The following is a 20,623-nucleotide window of genomic DNA, read 5'->3' as shown; positions in this document are numbered from 1 at the left end:
TTATCCTGTTGGTAAACACCATCCCCCGCAGGAAAAACTGTTGCCATGAATAGGTGAACCTGGTCTGCAACTATGTTCAAGTAGCTTACAGACGTCAGGGATTGTTCTATGAGGATCATGGGTCCTAATGTGCCCCATGAAAACATTGTTCCTGGGCAGGAAATCATGAAAACCTGGGCGAGCCCATTGTTATAGATGGAGGGTGGTCATAATGTAATGGCTGTTCTGTGTATATACTCTTTTAACAGTTATTCATAGCTGTTAATTTAGGCTTTCCTCATTTAAAGGATGAGGCCTTTTTGCTGATCATGAAAACGATGATTATCATCATTTTTAATAAATCATGTCTGATAATTGAAAATTCATTCGCGAAACATTAGTAGTCGTTAACCCAAAATTGGGTCGGCTGTTCAACGACAGATAAAAATAAAATAAAATATCTGAAAAGATACTTTAAGAAAAGTTAAACAAATATTCAATATTTAAAATGTGTTCTGTTTATAAGTTCAGGCAATTATTTCCTTTTTTTTCCCAATTTTTTTCACTCAATAAATAAAGTATAAGGAAAAAGAAATACAAAGGATCGATTATTCAAAAGAAGAATCCTCCAAAGAATTGAAGATTCAAGAGAAGAAGGAAATCGATTATTCAAGAAACTGCAAAATTTTAACAGAAAATCAAACAGGATTTTTTCATTAAGTTCACCCACTTTTATTAATTGAGAATAGCCAGAGTTCGATATTGTTTTTTTTTATTTCTTCTTCATTTGAATATCAATTTGTGAGCCCAAATGTCATCACATTTGACAAGGATTCTAAAAATATATATTAAGGGTGATCTTTATGGAACACCCTGGTGGCACCCTCTTCCTAATTCAAAAAAACAATTTCATTTGAGGGTTTACTGTTGACAAAAATTTAGTAAAATTAATTGTCGTTATTTACTTTCTTCTCATTAATTTATTAAATACAGAAAATAACAAGATTTAGTGCCGACCGGCCTGTGTAGGGGGCAGGGAACTGTCCTTGCATCCGAAAGGTCCTGGGTTCAAATCCCGGGCAAGGCATGAATGTTTCTCTCTCTCTCTGTGTTCTATGTCCCTTCTCCTTTGTGTGTGAATGTGGCCTGCCCTATTAACGGGTTGTGTGAATGGCGTGGCCATAGATGGCGCCACTGAAAAACAGGACCAATCACACCCCCACTGCCTAAATAGGCATACGACCAGAAGAAAAAAAAACAAGATTTAGTGGTTAATAACAACTACTAATATATTACATTATTTATATAAGAACTAGAACTCTCATTATCAAAAACAGTTAAGTTAAATCATAATTTCTGATAGTTGTTTGGAAACATTAATTGAAGAATTTGTTTATATGATAAAAATATCAAATATTTAGTTAAATAAAAGGTAGAAGTGTTTCTGAAAATACTTATATAATTCCGAAACAATTTATTTATTAAACTTCTTGCAGAATTTCAAATATTTGAAACGAAAGAAGATTATTTATCATTCTTATCCGTTGACAAATGGATGAATAAAATTAAATAGGAAGACTTGCAAAGATTCTTATCTTAAGCAAAGTTATTCAGCATTTTTTTCAAGTTCATTTAAGCAATGTAATTTTTCTAATTCTGTATTATTCATCACTGACGTTATCCAATAAAAACTTTCTGTATTTTTTTAGGTACCTTGAATCCATTTTTAGCTTCACGGCATTCAAACTAGGTAATGACGTATCTTTATAATTAAAATTGAAAAACGACACAATTTCTGTGACATAACTCAGCAATTCTAAAGTACAAAAGTTAAAATTAGGTTCCTAAAAAAACTCAAATTTGAGATTTGTGTCGGTAAATCAAGATTTTGAAACTATTGAATAAATTTGAGTTTTGCAAGAATACTGCTTTGTCATCAATATGGACATCATTTTATAATTCAAGGCCATGAACAAGGCGTTTCCTTTTCCTAACGAACCATAATCTGGTCTACAATTGCTTCCAAAAACGATGCGCAGAAATTAAAATATATCCCTAAAGTAAGTATCCTTTAAATTTTTATTGCGAATTTATTCGAAAAGTATTTTAGTATAGATTATTATTATGGGCATTAGTTTTCTCATTGAGAAAAAAACTCTGATGAAATTACCGTACTGTATGCTGCTGAAATTTCGGGTTAAAAAAAAGAACCATAAATCTGGTTAATAAAACCACAATATTTAAGCCATTCATTTAAAAAAATTTCCCATCATATTCTGGTTTTCAAAATTACAGTTCTTACTTCCATGCATATAGTAAAAATCACGTAATAAAAAATTTAACTTAAACGCATTGCTGGTTTTTGTACCATACTCTAAGACAATGATTCTCAACCACTGTGCAGCGGCACTTTTGTGTGCTGATAAATTTTTAAAATGTGCCGCCAAATACAAGAAATGATACAGTAAAAATTATAATGCTTTTTTTTATTACGAGTAAAGTTTAAATTAAAGAAAAGTGTATATATATATACATTGTCTTGTCTCTGATCATCCTAAAATAAGTTAAAATAAGAAGGAAGTGTTTAAATTGTCTTTGACAATTTTAAAAAATGTTGAAATAAGTAGGAAATTTAATGATTATTAAAATTATTAATTAGCAAAGGAAACCAAACTAAATGTTAACTTTCAAACGGAAATTAAAGCTAATCATTAAAGTAAGCTATGCAATTAATATTTATAAAAGTAAATTAACAAAGGATAACTAACAAAAAATTAAGCTAACAATTAATAATCTGCAAAATAATTAGTTTACAAGAAATCACAAAAAAATATTATTTAATAGCTATAGAAAACAAGCTAACAATTAATAACTAGCAAAAAAATAAATAACCGTTACTAACTAATAAAAAATTAGTCGAAAGAAATACAGTTAATCCCTTAATAAATGTGCTTTTGTAGTACATATTATTTTATTTCGCATTCAAAATTAATATCACAAACTATTTAACGCAGTCTATTATAGGAAAGTAAACAACTTTTAAACTAATTTGTTTCATTGTGTGCCGTCAAATTTCGAAATCGTTCAAAGTATGCCGCCCCCCAAAAAAAGGTTGAGAATCACTGCTCTAAGGTATCATGACCAAATTATATCAAACATTATAAAACCATATATTATTGTTAATTTCACCATAATCATTGCCAAAGCTCTCCGGTTAGAATTACCGAACTCTTTGGTGTTCCCACAGAGTCATACATTTTAATATATTCTGCTTGTTTTAACCATACTTTTTTCTCAGTGTTACTATTGCTTCTATGTAGTAATATTGGTATTAATATACTTCTATGTTTCAAATTAATTAAGAGCGTTGCCCAAGTAATAGTGTAGTTTTTTCCTGCCGATTTAAGCAATAAAGTATGCGAACAACTTTTTTGTATATTTTAGCAAACTGATTGTTGCCAAAATATAACGCTTTTGTATTAGAAATGTCGGCTGCACCACAAGGTTCATTATTCGTTTATTTCATTCACTTTTTTGACGAGTACTAAACAAACCGTGGGAAATTGGAGCATTAACATGGACTACAATTTTATTTTAATAAGGCAAATTTGGAATAATTCTACGAATTTACTTTATAAAGTAAATTCTTAGAACGTCTTCGAATTAAATTTACTAAGTAACATACAATGCTTAGTTTTTAAAAAAAGCTTAATATTATTTAAATGAAATATTTTTGCACGGAGAAAAAATTTTAGTAAAATTACTGTACTATATGGTAAAGACATTTCTGTTAAAAAAAATTTAAAATACATAATTACCGTTAATAAAAACAAAATGTACAGTGTTTGACCCATTCATTTGGCAATTGTTCCATTCATATGGTAACGGTTTGCCGAAACTCAAGCTGCAGTTCTTATTACCACACATTTAGAAAAAGCTACTTTACTGGAAAATAAATTTATCCGAATAAATAGCTTTTATGCCACTCTCTAAGATATCATGATAAATTTACCAAACTTAACCACATTTACCAAATTTTATCACAGATCATGAAACAGTATTTGATAGTTAATTTTATCAAAATCATAACCAAAGGACTATATTCTGGTAGTTTTGACCATACTTTTTCTCTCAGTCTGCCTAAATAGTTCCAAATCTTTTCTAATAACTACCCATGGTGTATAAATATATGAATGCGTGATAAATAATAGTAATAGAGGTGTTTAAGAGTAGTAATCTAAAGAATTTGAGAAGCTGTTTGTTTTTTAAAATCATTTATTGAGTAATTATATTTCATTCTACATGGCTTCATTATTTATTATTTACAACATATGTATGGTTCATGCATGCATTTAAAACACTTTTTCAAACATTTTGTAGTTTGCAATTTAAGTATTTATGCCGTAGTTTATATTTGCGGTCACTTTTATTGTTGAACCTACTTTACTGAAATGTTTTATGAAGTGGTTATAAGTCTGCATCATTGGCTTTTCATATTGCCATGGAAAAAATTTTTTAAAAAAAGTCATTGAAATCTGGAAATTGTTACGTTTCTATACGTTACGCTTCTCTTTCAGCATTTATAAAGAACGCAACCTTCTTCTCGGTAAAATAAAAAATAATATATAATTTCAGTTTTTCCAGTAGTGCCTAATGTTCAAAGAATTAGTTTAAAAGTTTCAGTTAAAAAATTTTTTATTTATATTAAAGGTAAATTAACTGGACGAACTAGTCAATAACTTTGCCAACTATGTAAAATGTTGGTCAGAGTTTTTTGTCCAAATCCTTTATAATAGTACTTAATTCAAAATCTACTCCTTAAAAGAAGCTAAATTGTTTTTGAGGTTGTTTTGAGATTGAAAGATGTAAAAATATACACCTGAGGTAGAAAATGAGGATATGTTTCGCACCTAAAATAACTTCATCAATAACCCTCAACTTCAATCTCATTTGCACCTCACTAAATCAATCTCATATATAGTTCAGCAGTAGTTTTTGTTGATATCGGTGAAATTATTCACATCTCAAACATATTTATTTTCTTGGAATTTTGAAAAAATCAAATGTGCAGCTCAAAAACAATCTCTCTAAGTTGGTTGCTGTAAGGTTGATTTCTATCAACTTCAAAACATCCTCAAGTGGGAATAAAACAACTGCATACACCTTGAGAAGTTTGAATTCAACTTCCAATAAACCTCAAAACAACCGTGATCCCTCGAAACAACCTCAAATAAACCTCAAAACAACCGTGATCCCTCGAAACAACCTCAAATAAACCTTAATTTTTTGTAAAGGATTGATCATCACAGTACTGCTTTGTATCTAGAAGTTCAACCAATGAACAAATCATGTTTCTTTTATTTCTTGGCATTTGTATTGAGAGTACTATTCAATGTAAACAATATAATTTAAAAATAAAAAACCTGTTTAATATCTCTCAAATTTATCTTTATAAGAGGAAAATTTTTCTAATCAATATATTTAGGGAAATACAGCATATTTTTTTATTTTCAAAATATTTTCTCTGAGTGACAAACAGATAACTTAGCCACATATCACACCATAATTTTAATATTTATTAATATATTTCAACTATACTTCTAATCAACAGGAAAACATAGCTAACAATTTTTAAAGTGACCGTCATTACCCTAGAAGTATACCCAGATAGCAAAATAAGGTTTTTTTCCACTCAGCAAAAACCTTTTACTGTAAACTTAAAAAGATTTGTAAGGCAGTTTACGTGTAAACCTCTTCTAACCTTAAAACGGATCTGTAACAATCTGATCTATTCTACGCAAATTACCCTAATCCGAAACCTTAGAAAACAATCTTCAATATAAAAACCTCATATTGAGGTTATTCAGGGTTTTCAAGCGTGAAAAATCATTTAACCCTTTGCTTACGGTGTACCGTACTCTACCTAATCTAAATTATTAAATAAATACTATTCGAAAATACTATTTTTCTCCTTTAAAAAATAATAGTTTTATATTATGGAATCTGTATCCTTTAAAACTATATATTTGTGTTGTGAAACTAATGTGAAATTTCTATATAGATACCCAGATATCGAAATAAGGTTTTATTTTCGCTTAGCAAAAACCCTTCAATGTAAGATCGAAGAAAGGCTTTTATGCGGTTTACGTGTAAACCTTCTAATCTTAAAGCGAGATGCATTACAAACTGCTCTATTCTACGCGCATTACCCTAATCCAAAACTTTTGAAAACAACCTTCTATATAAAAGCCTTAAATCATGGTTGTCTTAGGGTTTTCAAGCGTGAAAAAATCCTTGAATAAAGCTAGTTTTAAGGTGAAAATAATCTTAAATTTAGGTAATAATAAGGTTTCTTCTCGCCAAGTCTCGTATGCTCAGCTAAAATCCATCTTGTCATGAAATTTTAATGGATAATGCAATTTGATCCTTTTGCTAGTGTGACGTCAGCTGAAAACGTCATTGTGTACCTAAGTGACAATGCTTTTTAAAAAAACTTTAAAAAAAACAATTTTTGATCCTTTTAGGATGAAAGGTTTACAACTGCAATATTTTTGCTTTCTTGAAAAAAGGTTTTTAGTGCAAACATTTTCGTGACAATAAAGAGAAAACTCAGACACAAGGTTGCCGTAAGGTTATATACTTTCTGGGATAGCTGTAAACATGTTATAAATTATTTTTATGAGTCGCTACTCACCGACTGATATTTAGTTTCGCTCCTTGCTCCAGATGATACAAAAAATTCTGAGGTTTAACTCAAATTTTTGTCTCCAGGAGGAATCTAACAACGGAAAAAACTTCGGATTCAACCGGGAGAATAATGCGGCCTTTCTCGTGGTGTAACTAAGTCTCAAAAACTATTTTTGGCCCATTTTGAGTGTCTTCAACTCTGACTGTTGGAGCAGAAACTGGTTTGAATGTCCAATTTTGATTTCCAGGGAACATTTGCAACCATAAAAGTATAACACCTTCCAAAATGAGTGTTCAATATACTAGTAATATGAATATTTGGTGTCAAAATTTCGTCCAAGTTATTTCTTTCTAAACAGTGGAGTAGAAGGGAAAGTTTACGATATTCTAGACGTTTCATAAGAAGATAAAATTATCACTGATTTAATTTAAAAAATAAAACACGCGATATTTTTGTGTGTTTTTTTATCAATAGAAAATTCCAGCTTCGATAGAGTAAGAGAAATCTAGCACAAAATTTTAGAATCTGCTTAGAATTTCATCAAAAAATGTCAAAAGAAGAATTATTTCACAACAAATTTGATACCTTTTTTTATCAAAATAAGTTGCCTAGATTATTTAACGTACAAAAATATTTTCAAATTCCTTATTAGAAATTAGATGAAAATTTATAATATATCTGGAAAAAAAATATTTAAAGTTTAATAAATATAATAAATGTATCAATTACTTGAAAATGTTATTTTGTAATTGTAATGAGCATTTAAAGGTGCAGGACACAAATTGGGGACTGCAGGACACTGGAAACTCTTCATGTTTGGAAGGAAATAAAGGAAATACTGCGATGTCAGCGTTGAGACTCGAAGCCCCGTTCAGTCGGTCATGAGACTGACAGATTATTTTCTTGCAGCTGGGTACTGACTATTGGCAGTACCCAGCTGCAAGAAAATAAGTAACTTTATTAAAAGAGCTTAGTTGGTGCGATATAATTCTGGATTCATTGTCAAGCACACCGTTCCATGCGTTTGACAATGATTCCGTGAATGCCCAGAGATACAAGCAGGAGGTTCTAGAGCCCTCTGTGCGTCTTTTCAGGGGCGCTGTTGGCCCTGAGTTCATTTTTATGGACGACAATGCGCGACCACATAGGGCTCTCATGGTTGATGAATATCTGGAAAGCGAGGATATTCAACGAAAGGATTGGCCAGCCAAATCCCCTGACCTGAATCCTATTAAACATGCTTGGGATGCTCTTGGGAGAGCTATTGCGATGCGCCAACCTCCCCCCAGAACCATTCTGGAGTTAAAAATTGCTCTGGTGGAAGAATGGGAGGGTCTTCCACAAGTCCTCCTTAACTCCCTTATTAAGAGCATGCATACTCGTTGTGCATGCTGTCTGTCTGTCAGGGGCAACCATACACCATACTAGAGGCAACACACACTGTACAAGCCTCACTTTTGTTGTCATATTTTATCCTTAAGTTCAGACTACATTGGATTTATTGGCAATAGGTCTTGCCAGTGAATGGCACTTCCATTTTTTTTGCATACTTTATTATCATGGAATAAGCTATATCCATACCAAATTTCATTTATTTATATTCGGTATTTTTTGAGATATTTGGGAAAATGCCTTCCATCTCTTAATTTCGTCGACCAGTGTAGCTAACTGTTCAAATACCATCTTATTTATGAGTATTTGACTATTTTGTTTGAATAGCCTAAAATTAATTAAACAAACTTTTATTTAACCGTTTTTTAGCGAAATTTCAAACAGTGTACATTATAATAATAAAATTAACTTAAATTCAAATGGTAACATTCAAACAATTAATTTGTAAATAGTTAAGAGCACGATATTGCATTTCAACTATCTCAAGTAATTAAATTGTTTTCAGATGAAGATGCTAATGATTTCCTTTTCAATAATCGCCTCAGGAATAATTCTCAGCTGTATTAATGCTAGTCCTGCATTGAAAAGAAGCAACCGAGTTTCAAGGGAAACACTTCCTCTTTTCAAACTGCTCAAAATTTCAACAGATTTTTATAATACAGCTGGACATATGTACAAAACTGCAAAGGATGGACTTCAAATACCAATCAATATCGCTAATACAGCAATGACCATAGCGCTGGCTCCATTTCGCACCGCTAATAGTCTTGTAAATATGGTTGCTTAAGATATCCGAAAAACTCAAAATTTTTCTAATCAGTAACCAAGTAAAATAATGTAATACGTTGACAAATATTTCCCTACAAAGCTTCAAGAAGTGTTCTAAATTGACTTCTCACCAAACTTCGATTGTTATTGAAACTTGTATTAATGAACAGAAATGAAATAAACAAAAGTAGATTAAATGTAATAAATAAAAATTGATATGAACTCGAAAAAAAATATTTATTTTACAACCACACATGACAATATATGAATATTTCCTATACATGAATATAAAACTTTTGATGCTGTTTCGTTTTAGAATTATGTTTTCATGATAATAATTTTAATGAAAAAAGTCAAAAGACGCTTCTCACCAAATATTGCAGTCTGTTATTACATTACATTATTGTCTAAATATTGCATGTCATTATTTTATGTTCCTTCCTGAATATTGTCTTAGGCCTAACAGTCTCTTAAGCCTAAGATTTGATTACTTATAAATTATACCTGAAATCTATAAACTATTTGTAATTAGTAAAAGTTGATGAAAATCTAAAGAATTTTATTTAACTTAAGTGTATGCATCTTATGCTTTTAATAAATTCTCTGAGTTATTCGTTGTTGTCTATTCTATGAACAATGTTTTTTTTTAATTACACCCAATATCGTTTGATAAAATCTAATACGCAAACATAATGTATTTAAAAATGTAATTCTGTTTCAATATATAGAAGAAACTCTTTTCTTGTTCTTTATTTATTATTAGCATCTTACATGGATTTGAAAGTTTTTAGTTAAACTTCATAAGAACCAACAAATATAATTTCATGTAAAGATATCTAGTAATAAATAAGGGGTGTAGTTTCAGTTTCCTGTATGAAGAAATTTTAAAGCATATGTAAGATATTAGTAAAAACGAAAAACTATCATCTTAGATCTCTTTCAAAAATACTTTATAAGCTGTACAAAAAACTCAAATTACATCCATTATTTATTGTTTCAAATATTTTGCATACTTAATAACTTGCAATATTTTAGGTCAACTGCTAATCTTTAAAAGGAATAACTTGAATACTTGTAAAAACTAATGGTTTAATTTATTATAATTTTATATTATGTTACCTATATAACTTGTTTAGAGTTACAACCAAATAAAAAAATATTTATGTTCACAAAAATTTTGGATTTTAATTTTTATCTTGAACCATTTTTATTAATTAGTTTATAATTGTATGCATAAAACAATTATGACTCATTTAATGATGTAATTAATAACAATGTTATAATTTAAAAAGGAGAAAAAATAAACTTATTTGTAAGTAACTAGATTCTTTATTTTTTCGTATGAATATTAGCGATTTTAAGTGCGATTATATTTGCGAAAATTTATTTATTTTTGTAAAAAAAAACTTTGGAGACATGTAGATCTCTCAAATATTTTATAAATTATTCTTAAAAAAATTTTTTTGACAGATTCAATGTGCATGAAAAAATCCAAATCAGGTGATGAAAAAAATCAATTTAAGTGAAAAAATAATTATCATACAATGATAAAAATCTGTATTAAATTTTATATTTATTCGTGTAAAAAATTCTAACAAAAATTACATAGCGTGATGTCATGTGAAAATATAGAGTCAATAGAAGTTAATTGGTTGAAATTTAAAATGAAAAGCGTTATCTATGCAATATTTCATCAAAATCTACAAATAAAACAATGTCGTAATTTCTTGGCTGAATGTTCTGAAAAGTATACTGCCATTACAGCATTTTGTTTCAAATTTAATATTGTTATTCAGTATTCAAAATTTTTATGGGTAAACTTGAGTTTAATGGTAAAATAGATTTGATAACTTTTCACTTCGGTTAATTAATAAGCTTTGACAGACGGTCAAGATATCGCACAGCAGTTTTTGAACAATAGTTTTTTGTTGTTTCTGTTAATAGTAAGCCATGGTCAACGGTTTACTGAAATAAAAACTAAATAAAATTGCTAGCAAGGATTTTCGTATAAATATTTTTATTATTCATTTGTTAATTTTTTGCGTAAATTAGTTTTTAGAAAGTGAAATACCGACTAAATTTGTTTTCAGATGAATTTCAAATAAGTGCTGGTTTCAATCCTCATTGGTGGTTTGCTATTTTGCTGAATTTTGTGAAAAACACTTTCTTTATTTCAACTTTTTTTGGGGCAAAGTCAGGTTTTTTACATGATACAATACAAACTCAACATTAATAGTTCTCTATTTTATTAACAAAAAATATTGTATATATTCTTCGCTTTCATTTGTTTATTTTGTGTGTGCAAAGTAATGTTTTTCACATGATACAATACAAACTCATCATTGATATCTAGCTGGTAAGACAGAAACATTTCGTATTTTTTTTATATTTATATATTCATTATTATTTTTTGTGCAAAAGTCATGTTTTTCATTTCATGCAATACAAACTCAACATTGATAGTTTGCTATTTTACTAACAGAAAATATTACATAAATACTTTTTACATTGTATAAATACTTTTTATATTGTATAAATACTTTTTTTCTGTTTCATTTGTTCATTTTTCATGTGCAAGAAAAAGTAATATTTTTCACATGACTTAATACAAACTCATCATTGTTGGTTTGTTTTCTTTTCTGTCAAAAAATGTTGTATAAATAATTTTTTCGATTTCATATTATTTTTTATTTTTTTAAACAAAGTGATGTTTTTCACATGATAGAATACAAACTTGGTTTGCTAATAAGATGACAAAAAATTTGATATTTCAATTTTTTTTCTTATTTATTTTTTGCAAAGTATTTTTTTATATGATGTAATACAAACAACTCATCATTTACGGTTTGCTATTTTGCTGACGAAACATTTTGTGTAAATATACATTTTTAATTTACTTTTTCTGTTCAAAGTAATGTTTTTCAAATAATACAAAAAAACAATACAAACAACTCATTGATGATTTGCTACTCTGTTGACAAAAATTTTAATATTTTTTTTTTCTATTTCATTTATTTATTTTTTGTGTGCAAAGAAATATTTCTCACATGATGCAATACAAACTCAACTTGTTTTCAGATGAACTTGAAATTATTGTTTGCTTTGATCATCATTGATGGTTTGCTATTTAATTGTGTCCTTGCTCTTCCCACTCTGAAGCGAAGCAACCGAGCGGCGACTCTGTCACTTTCTAAAACACTCACACTTGTCAAAGATTTTTATCAAACGGCTAAAGATTTCAATAAAGCTCTGAGAGATGGAATGCAGCTCATGGGAAACATCAGGAATACATTAACAGCCATCACATCAGCTCCTTATCGCGTCACTCAAAATCTATTAGATAGGATTCAGGAAACTGTTAATTTCGGGCTCAGTTTGCCTGGTGAAATCGGAAATTTTATTGCAAATGAACTGGCAAATACTGTAATGCTACCCTATACTACTACTAGGTATTTGCTGAGCTGGATTGGACTCTAATCTGGAATATAGGAACAGGTTTTGATTTAACTCTGTTTCTTTTACACCAAAAACAAAAGAAACTCAATAAATAAAACTACAGATAAAATTGATTTTCAAATGGATGTTCTACTGTGCAAATAATTACATTTTTGATGACAATACGGACAGCAAAAACTTCCTCGAATCGAATTATTGCAATTGAATTATTCTTATTTGGAGAAAAAAGATGCAAACAATGTTTCAAGAACCAAGTTTGTTACCCTATACAATTATAAAATATTTTTTGACTGGATTGGATTTTTATTTAGAAAATAAGAAAATTAATTGACTTTACTTTCTCAAAAATAAAACATGAAGAGCTCAGTACGTGCAGTTTTAATACAATTGTTTATTGCATATTTAGTAGTACAAATAATATTGCGTTGGATGCCTTAAATGTTGAGTTTCTTACGACGGATATCTTAAAAGTAATTCTCACAACAAGAGAGGATTACTTGTAAATTATTTATTCTATTGTGCCATAGTACAATCCATATGAAAAAAAGTAAAGCTGAGGAAGCTTGCGCGCAATTGTGCAAACTAATAAAAGAAATAATATTTAGCTAAATTAACTATTAATAATGTTGACTGCATTTGTTTTTAGTCATTTTCCTCATTATTTTGCTGTTATGCTTTAATTTTAAACATTATCTGTAATAAAACCAAGAAAGCTCTGTCTCACATTCTAACAGGGGGGGGGGAGTTGAAGAGATTGCACTTAGGGGTAGGATAGATCATTCTTATCAATAATAGCTACAATTAAAACGTTAAAAATATTAATTGCACTTAAATAAAATTGTTATAAGGATTATGTAAATAAATATCATTCCATTAAAAGTCAATATTTCAACTTTATTATAGAACCAGAAAAAAGAAAATAATTAATTATTTTAAAAAAAAATTAGGATCAGAAAAATATTAACTCTTTCTTAAGAGGATTGGCGACCTTTGGAAAGCCGACATATTTTGTCCGGATTCTTTTTCTTTTTTTTGTGAACCGAGAAAATAAAATTCAGGTACAATTACCGCACTGTATAGCAAAGACATTTCTGCTTAAAAAATATGTATATCTAGTAAATTAAAAAAAAAATTTATAGTATTTAAACTGTTCATTTAGTAGTTTCTCTAGAACGGTTCACCAAATTTTATAGCTCATTAGAAAACCATATTTTGTAAGTAATTTTACCAAAATCATTATCAAAGCGCTTCAGTAAAAATTGCCGAGCTTTTTTGGTGTAACCATAGAGCCCGAAACATGGTAAATTGTATCATAACATGGTAAATTGTGGTAAATTGTATCAAACATGGTAAATTGAATCATATTCTGGTTGTTTTGACCGTGGTTTTTTTCTCAGCTTGCGTAATCTTTCCCAGAGGAGGAAATATTCCACATATGTCCTAGCATATGAGCAATGCTCGCCATTTCTCTTAAGTAGCAAACGCGCAAACTCTTCAGCTTGGATAGGAGAGATGGTTCTGCCTTTTATTTAAATAACTCCAATTCTTGAAACTATGTACCAATATGCATCTGTGTACTCACTTTTAATCATGGTCCACAGCTTGCGAGAAATAGTTTAATTGTCACATCTCTTACACATCTAGCATTCCCTATAAAATAAGAGGAAAAGCAATGAAAATCCAGACTTGCTTTGGTAAAACAATATAAAATAGCTTTCTCTTATATTGTACGCTCGAAGTAATCAACTTACTCATCCAAATATAGACTGCAATACTGCTCCTGTGCAAATACACTATTAGAATTTTCATTCTGAAATTATGGTAAAATAACCAGTTGCAATCTGTCCATCTAATTAACCGTAAAGTTTACGGAAAAGAACTTTTTTGACATTTACGGATTTAGACAACTAGTGTGGTTAAAAAATTATGATTACAAAGCTATACGGTGTTTCAACCATTTTCAACTAACATGGATTCAAAACAGTAACAAAGACATTTAACTGGACATAAGAGCTGGGTTATGGGCATTGGAGAGTGAAGGACACGAATTGGGGAGTGCAGTACACTGGAAGCTCTTCATGTGTTGAAGAGAACAGACAATATATTGTAGTGTGAACACTGGAACTCGAACTCCTGTTCTGTCAGTCAATAGACTGAGAGATTAGCCTTATTGGCTATGATATCTATGTAGTTACAAGAAACTAAGTGGCTTCATTAGGTGAGCTCAGTTGGTGTGATAAAATTCTAGTTGCTTAACTGTATTAGGTAAAAACATTTAATAAACGTTTTTTTTTCTCAGTAAACAGTTTGAATACTGTTCGCATGCGACTTGAATACTTATTGATGGTTAGTTGACTGTTTTGTTTGATTAGGGTAAAATAACAATTAAATGAATTGTTATCAAACCATTTACCGAGAAATTCCTAACAGTGTACCCGGAATCGCAGCGAATGTGTTGTACTCATTCCCCCTCTCCTACTCGGGAGCAATCTCTCCTAGCTTTTCCTTATATAAAGTAAATGAGACGACAATAAAGTTTTATATTTCTATCAAAATATGCTTTCAAAAGGCGTAAAAGAATGTAAATATATTTACTATGCTATTTGTGTTCCAAAAATTTTGCAATGAATTTTGATAATTGAGCAACTAAATACTGGCAAATAAACTAGTAAAGACTATAATAGTTGTTGTTGGTTTGTTTATTTATTTATTCCATTATTTATTTGCAGTTTATAATTTGAAGTGGTTCAAATAAGGCTAGATTTCAATTCCCATTTTTGAAATTACAAAAATGTTTTATAACTGATAAAATAAAAAAGTTTCAAAATAATTGATCTTAGCCAAATATTTGCCCTTTAAAAAAATTTGTTTTTTTATCCTACTAAAAACCCTGAAGAACAAAATTCAATTTCATCTGACCGCAGAACAATTTGATGAAGATCAAATTAAAAATGATAGACTAGTAAAGTTAATAAGTTTCTCACTAACATGTTTTTTTTCATTAAAAAACCCCAATTAAATACAAAGCAGTAAATGAAGACAAAAAACAAACAGACACAGAAGAAATGAAATGAACGAAACAATTTTGGATTTCTAGTCCCATGTCTGTGACTTCAAAATTAAATTTAACTATTGTGATAAAAAAAAAGAAAATTTGAAAAAAAATACCTTCTAAGGTAAAAAAGTAGCCTTTATATAGGTAAAAAAGTAACTTTTTAGGTTACTGCTTAACCAAATTTATTAATACTTTCTCAATCAATGATCAAGGATTAATCCAATTTGCAATTCTATATAAAATTTTACTTAGTTCTAATAGCATAAAACAATCTGCGTCGAACATTTCGAATGAATATAAAAATAATCTGAAATTGCATCTTCGAAATCAAGTTTAAATACGCCAAAGATTATATACAGATTTGACTAGAAAATATTCCTTTATTGTATTTAAAGATATTTTCATCGTCATTTGATCAGAGTACTTACACGTTTCATCTATATTCTCTACTTCATTTTTATGAAGTTTAATATTGATTTTATGCACAAATTTCCTTGTAGCTTGTCATAAATCATCGCAAAAATTATTAAAGCAAAAATGGAAACTACTTCATTATGGATGCTACATAGCACATATTTTATCGAGATTTATGCATAAATATGTACTGTGTCAACAAAGATTTCAAGCAATTTTTAAATAAGATTTAAAATCTAGATATTTTACTTTGAAGCTTTGCATTGAAAAGCAATTTGCACAATGAACAGTGAAATAAGAGGAATTTTAATTGCGTAGTTGATTGTAGCAAGCATTTTTTATTTAAATTTAGATATGACTAATTGCATTTCTGAAAAGTTATGCAGTTGATCATCAGGTTATATAATTCCGAATTTTGTTTTGAACATTTGATATCATATGAATTCATAATATTAAAAATTTAGCTGATATTTAAGAAACTTTAATTTTCGAGACTATCAGAATATGGTAAGATTTATCTTGTTTTTGGCTCTATGGGAACACCAAAGGGGACAAACAATTTTACAAAAATGCTTTTGTAATGGCCTATGTAAAATTAACAATAAAATATGGTTTTACTGTAATGCTGTTTGACAGTAGCTAAGGTAAAATTGGGTAATTTTGTCATTATACCCTACAGTATAGCATAAAAATTTATTCTGCATTTACTTTTCAGTTTTGTATTTTTCATTAAATGTATGGTAATACGAACTATAATTTGGAAAATTTAGAATTTCTGGTAAACCGTTACAATCCGAACGGAAAAATTACCGTATGAATGGTTTAAGCACCGTATATTTTGGTTTCATTACTAGAACTTTGTTTACTTACTTACTTTATTACTATGGTTTTTACCATAAATGTCATTACCATACACGTAGGGTAATTTTACCAGAATTTTATTTCTCCGTGTATAATTTAGCTAATATTTATATGATACGTATTTATAATATTATAATAATTCAGCTGGTGTTTATATGCCATATATTTACGATAGTAAAATGTTTAATTTATAGCCTATTATCAATTGGAAAATTTCATATAACTTCTGGCAATATAAATACCAGCTTATTTCTTTAATTGTATTGAAACTCTCGCAAATTAAACGCATTTGATCAATTTAGGAATATTCGATAAACTTAAAACGTCTTATTTTTGAGAATTCATATGGAGATATAAATCTAGACAATAAGAGGATAACTATTATGGTTACGAGGGATGATGTAAGTCACATAATTTATTAATAAGTAGAGTAGTTAATAAGTTTCGCATGAAAAAATATACTTAACACAATATGGAACTTCTTGAGTAAATAATTTTGTTCAAGGATTTTTTAAGTGACATTTAAATAAATATCGAGACTAAGTATAACAGCAGTAGGCAGCTGTTTACAAAATACATTCACCCATTACATTTTTAAGGGATTTCTTTGCAGCTTTTTTGCCTTCACTTAAAATATCGTCAATTCGAAGAAAAACTTTATTTTTATTTCTCAAGTTTAGTAACTTTAATTTTAGTTTAGTTTCTCTTGTTCTTGATGCAAATATTTATTTTCTTTTATTATTTTTTAAATTTTGTTGCCATTTTTTAACTTTGGTCATTATTTTTTAACTTTATTTATTATATTTTGTTGTCATTTTTTTATAAATGTATTTTGTTATTATTTTTGTTATTACTTTTTTATTATTTTTTGTTATTATTTCTTTTCCAAATGTGGCTACATTTTTTGCGTATACGCTGAGGGAAAAAACATGATCATCAAACAACCAGAATGTTATAAAACGTAAAGCTTTGCTGAACACGCTAAACATATGCTTACCACGTATAAACAAACATTTTTAACAGAAATGTCATTACTATGCAGTAGGAAAATTATACCAGAATGTTACAATTATCAAATCATTAAAATCAGAATGTTATTAGGAGCTCAAACAATGTAGTGTTGGAGTAAATTTTTGAATGTTAAAATTTTAAAGCTACAAGCTTTTTTAACATTTTGATCCTTTTTCAAAATTATCTAGGGAGTCTTGGTTGAATATGGAAAAAATTAACTGTACAGTCATGAACACTGTTCGGAATTAATTCACTACAAGTAATGAAATTACTGTAGTCATTAGTTTGTAGTGTAATGCGCTTCCTTTTGAAAACAGTAATGTAGTAAATAGCGTAACGCAAAAAGCTACTAGATGTAGCAATTTCTTGCAACTACGTTCAACATTGGCTTAGTAAGGAAACAAGTTTCAAACACAAGTCATTTTTTCGAATCAAATTGGTGCAAATCTTACAGAAATCCATCAACGAACGTAATGAGAAAGTCTTTGATATTTTTTTTTCAATTAAATTGACCTAATCAATTTAACAAACCAGCAGTCTTCTTCGCTTAGCAAAATTGGTTTTTGCATGTTAATGTATAGAGGAATAGCGTATAGGCGGGAAACATGCTCCCAATTTTGCCCTTTTTTGCTAAACCGCCAGTGAGTTAAATTTGACATTTAATGCTATGAAAGTCTTAATAAATGTAAGGATGAAAGAAATCATTAATAAAAAATAAACCAGCTAATTTATTTTTCTAAACCATTTTCACGAATTTTAAATATTTTTCAATATGCAAATTTCCTTTATGCATTCTTTCAATATGCATTTTTCTTTTAATTGTGTACATGAGTGTAAATTGAATCCCCCCACCTAAAAATAGTTAAGTAGAAAATTGATTGTACATTTTTTTTTAAATAATTGTACTACTTTTGCATAGCTAACTACATTTGTAATACAATACTTGTATTTAACTACAAAAAATTTTAGTTTTTCAGACTACAGGTCATAAATAACTATTACAAACTCACAACCGATAAGAATAGCATATTATTTGCTCAAAAACGTTACTTTATGCGAAAGCAATGCCTTCGAAGTATGGGTTTCATATAGCAGAAAACTGACAGAACGGACAGAAAAGAATTGCAAATGACCATATTATATACAGATGAGCACAACCTCTTATCAAACCTAATTTCATTTGTTTTAATGTCATTTTGTACTTTTTATTTTACTAAGCTTTGCAAATATTCTTATGGTAAAACGTTTGTTACTTCTTTTTTATTACAGATGGATACGAAACAAAAACTAATTGCGATTTTGGTGTTTGGAATCCTCCTAAGTTTCGCCACTGCTAATCCTATTGTGGAAAGAAGCAACCGAATAACAAGAGAAGTTAAGTTCTCCTTTTCCAAAATCATGAAGGTCATGTCAGATTTTTATAAGATTTCCCGGGATTTTCAGAAAACAGTCAGAGATGGAGCTCAAATACCAAAAGACATGAAAGATACGACGACGACAATAGTGATGGCTCCTTACCGTACCACTACTAGTATGCTACATTGGTTTGGTAGCTTGTTTTGAATAAAAAGAAATAAATTACACATTATGTTTACTGTTTCATTTAAGTACTTCGAAACTGTATTATTATGCGAACTTAAAAATTTCGTAATCCGAACTAATCAGTTATTAATTCATTTCATTCATTAATGACTGATTAGTTCGGATTACAAAATTTCAGGATTGAAGAAACTGATTATTTTGGATTATTAATAAATTTCATTAATTAATTTCATTAAATAATTTCATTAATTAATTTCATTAATTAATTTCATAAGTGACTGATTAGTTTGGACTATTAATTAATTTCATTAATTAATTTCATAAGTGACTGATTAGTTTGGATTATTAATTAATTTCATTAATTACGTATTTTCTTAATTAAACAGTAACGATTTCCAAATAATACCACAACAACAATGGCTGTCAGTTTCAACACACTTAATTCTGTTTTGAAAAGACGCAGTCAAGTCACAAGAAAAGTTTATTCCTCTTTTTCCAGTAATGTCAGATTTTTAGAAGACGCCCCTAAGATCTTTAAAAAAAATGTGAAAAAATTAATAGACATGAGAGATATGGCAGTAAAAATAATGCTGAATCCTTATTGCACATAATATGCTTCAATTGGTTTTGAAGATAATAAATACATAATGTTTATTTTTTTCCATTAAAACTTAAAATTACGTTATTTTGCACAAATACGAGAAACAGATATTTTAATCGTCAGCTGTTAATCAAATAGATATCCTTTCTTAACTGCACTGTAACAATTTCTTAAAAAATAACTGAATAAAGTAAAGGAAACTCCCAAACTAATTTTGAAGCTAATAATACTATCGACTTGGTTTTAATCTCATTCGGCTTAAAACAATGCATAGGATTCAATTTTTATGTGTCTTTTCAATCACTTTTGTCAAATATTTTATTAAAATCCATTATAACCGTATCAATTAAAAACGGTAAACATAATTTGATACACATAGCAAAAAAGCCCAAACAGTTCCATCTAATATATGATATCTAATAAACTCAACTTTTAAATATATATATATATATATATATATATATATATATATATATATATATATATATATATATATATATATATATATATATATATATATATATACAGTAAATATATATATATATATATATATATATATATATATATATATATATATATATATATATATATATATATATATATATATATATACAGTAAATATATATATATATATATATATATAGAGTGAGAGAGAGAGAAATAGATAGATATCATACTATATGGTATGGTAATTAAATTTCTTACATTTCTTGTAAAAAGAAATCTAATTCTGGTAATTAAACCCAAAATATGCGGTATTTAAACCATTCAGTTGATAATGCTGCTAGTTCTCAGCTGGTAGTTCTGGTTTTGAAAATTATAGTTCTCATTACTACAGAGTAGTAAAAGATACTAA

At 28.6% G+C, this 20,623-nt stretch overlaps 1 long non-coding RNA gene across 2 annotated transcripts; it reads left to right on the top strand.

Annotated features, from left to right (window-relative positions):
- The first annotated feature begins 1,647 nt into the window (after window positions 1-1,647).
- LOC122270170 (uncharacterized) lies at window positions 1,648-19,207 on the top strand. 2 transcript variants are annotated; one of them, XR_011637530.2, is made up of 2 exons: window positions 1,648-2,039; window positions 11,906-12,636. It is a non-coding gene; the product is annotated as an uncharacterized LOC122270170 (long non-coding RNA). The 2 variants fall into 2 exon arrangements; XR_011637529.1 differs by lacking the exon at window positions 11,906-12,636 and adding an exon at window positions 18,894-19,207 and having other exon boundaries at window positions 1,736-2,039.
- The last annotated feature ends 1,416 nt before the right edge of the window (window positions 19,208-20,623 follow it).

Source organism: Parasteatoda tepidariorum, chromosome 10 (assembly GCF_982258835.1).
Source record: "Parasteatoda tepidariorum strain Cologne lab strain chromosome 10, Ptep-v5.0, whole genome shotgun sequence".
NCBI lineage: Eukaryota > Metazoa > Arthropoda > Arachnida > Araneae > Theridiidae > Parasteatoda > Parasteatoda tepidariorum.
This window is presented reverse-complemented; position numbering and strand designations above follow the sequence as displayed.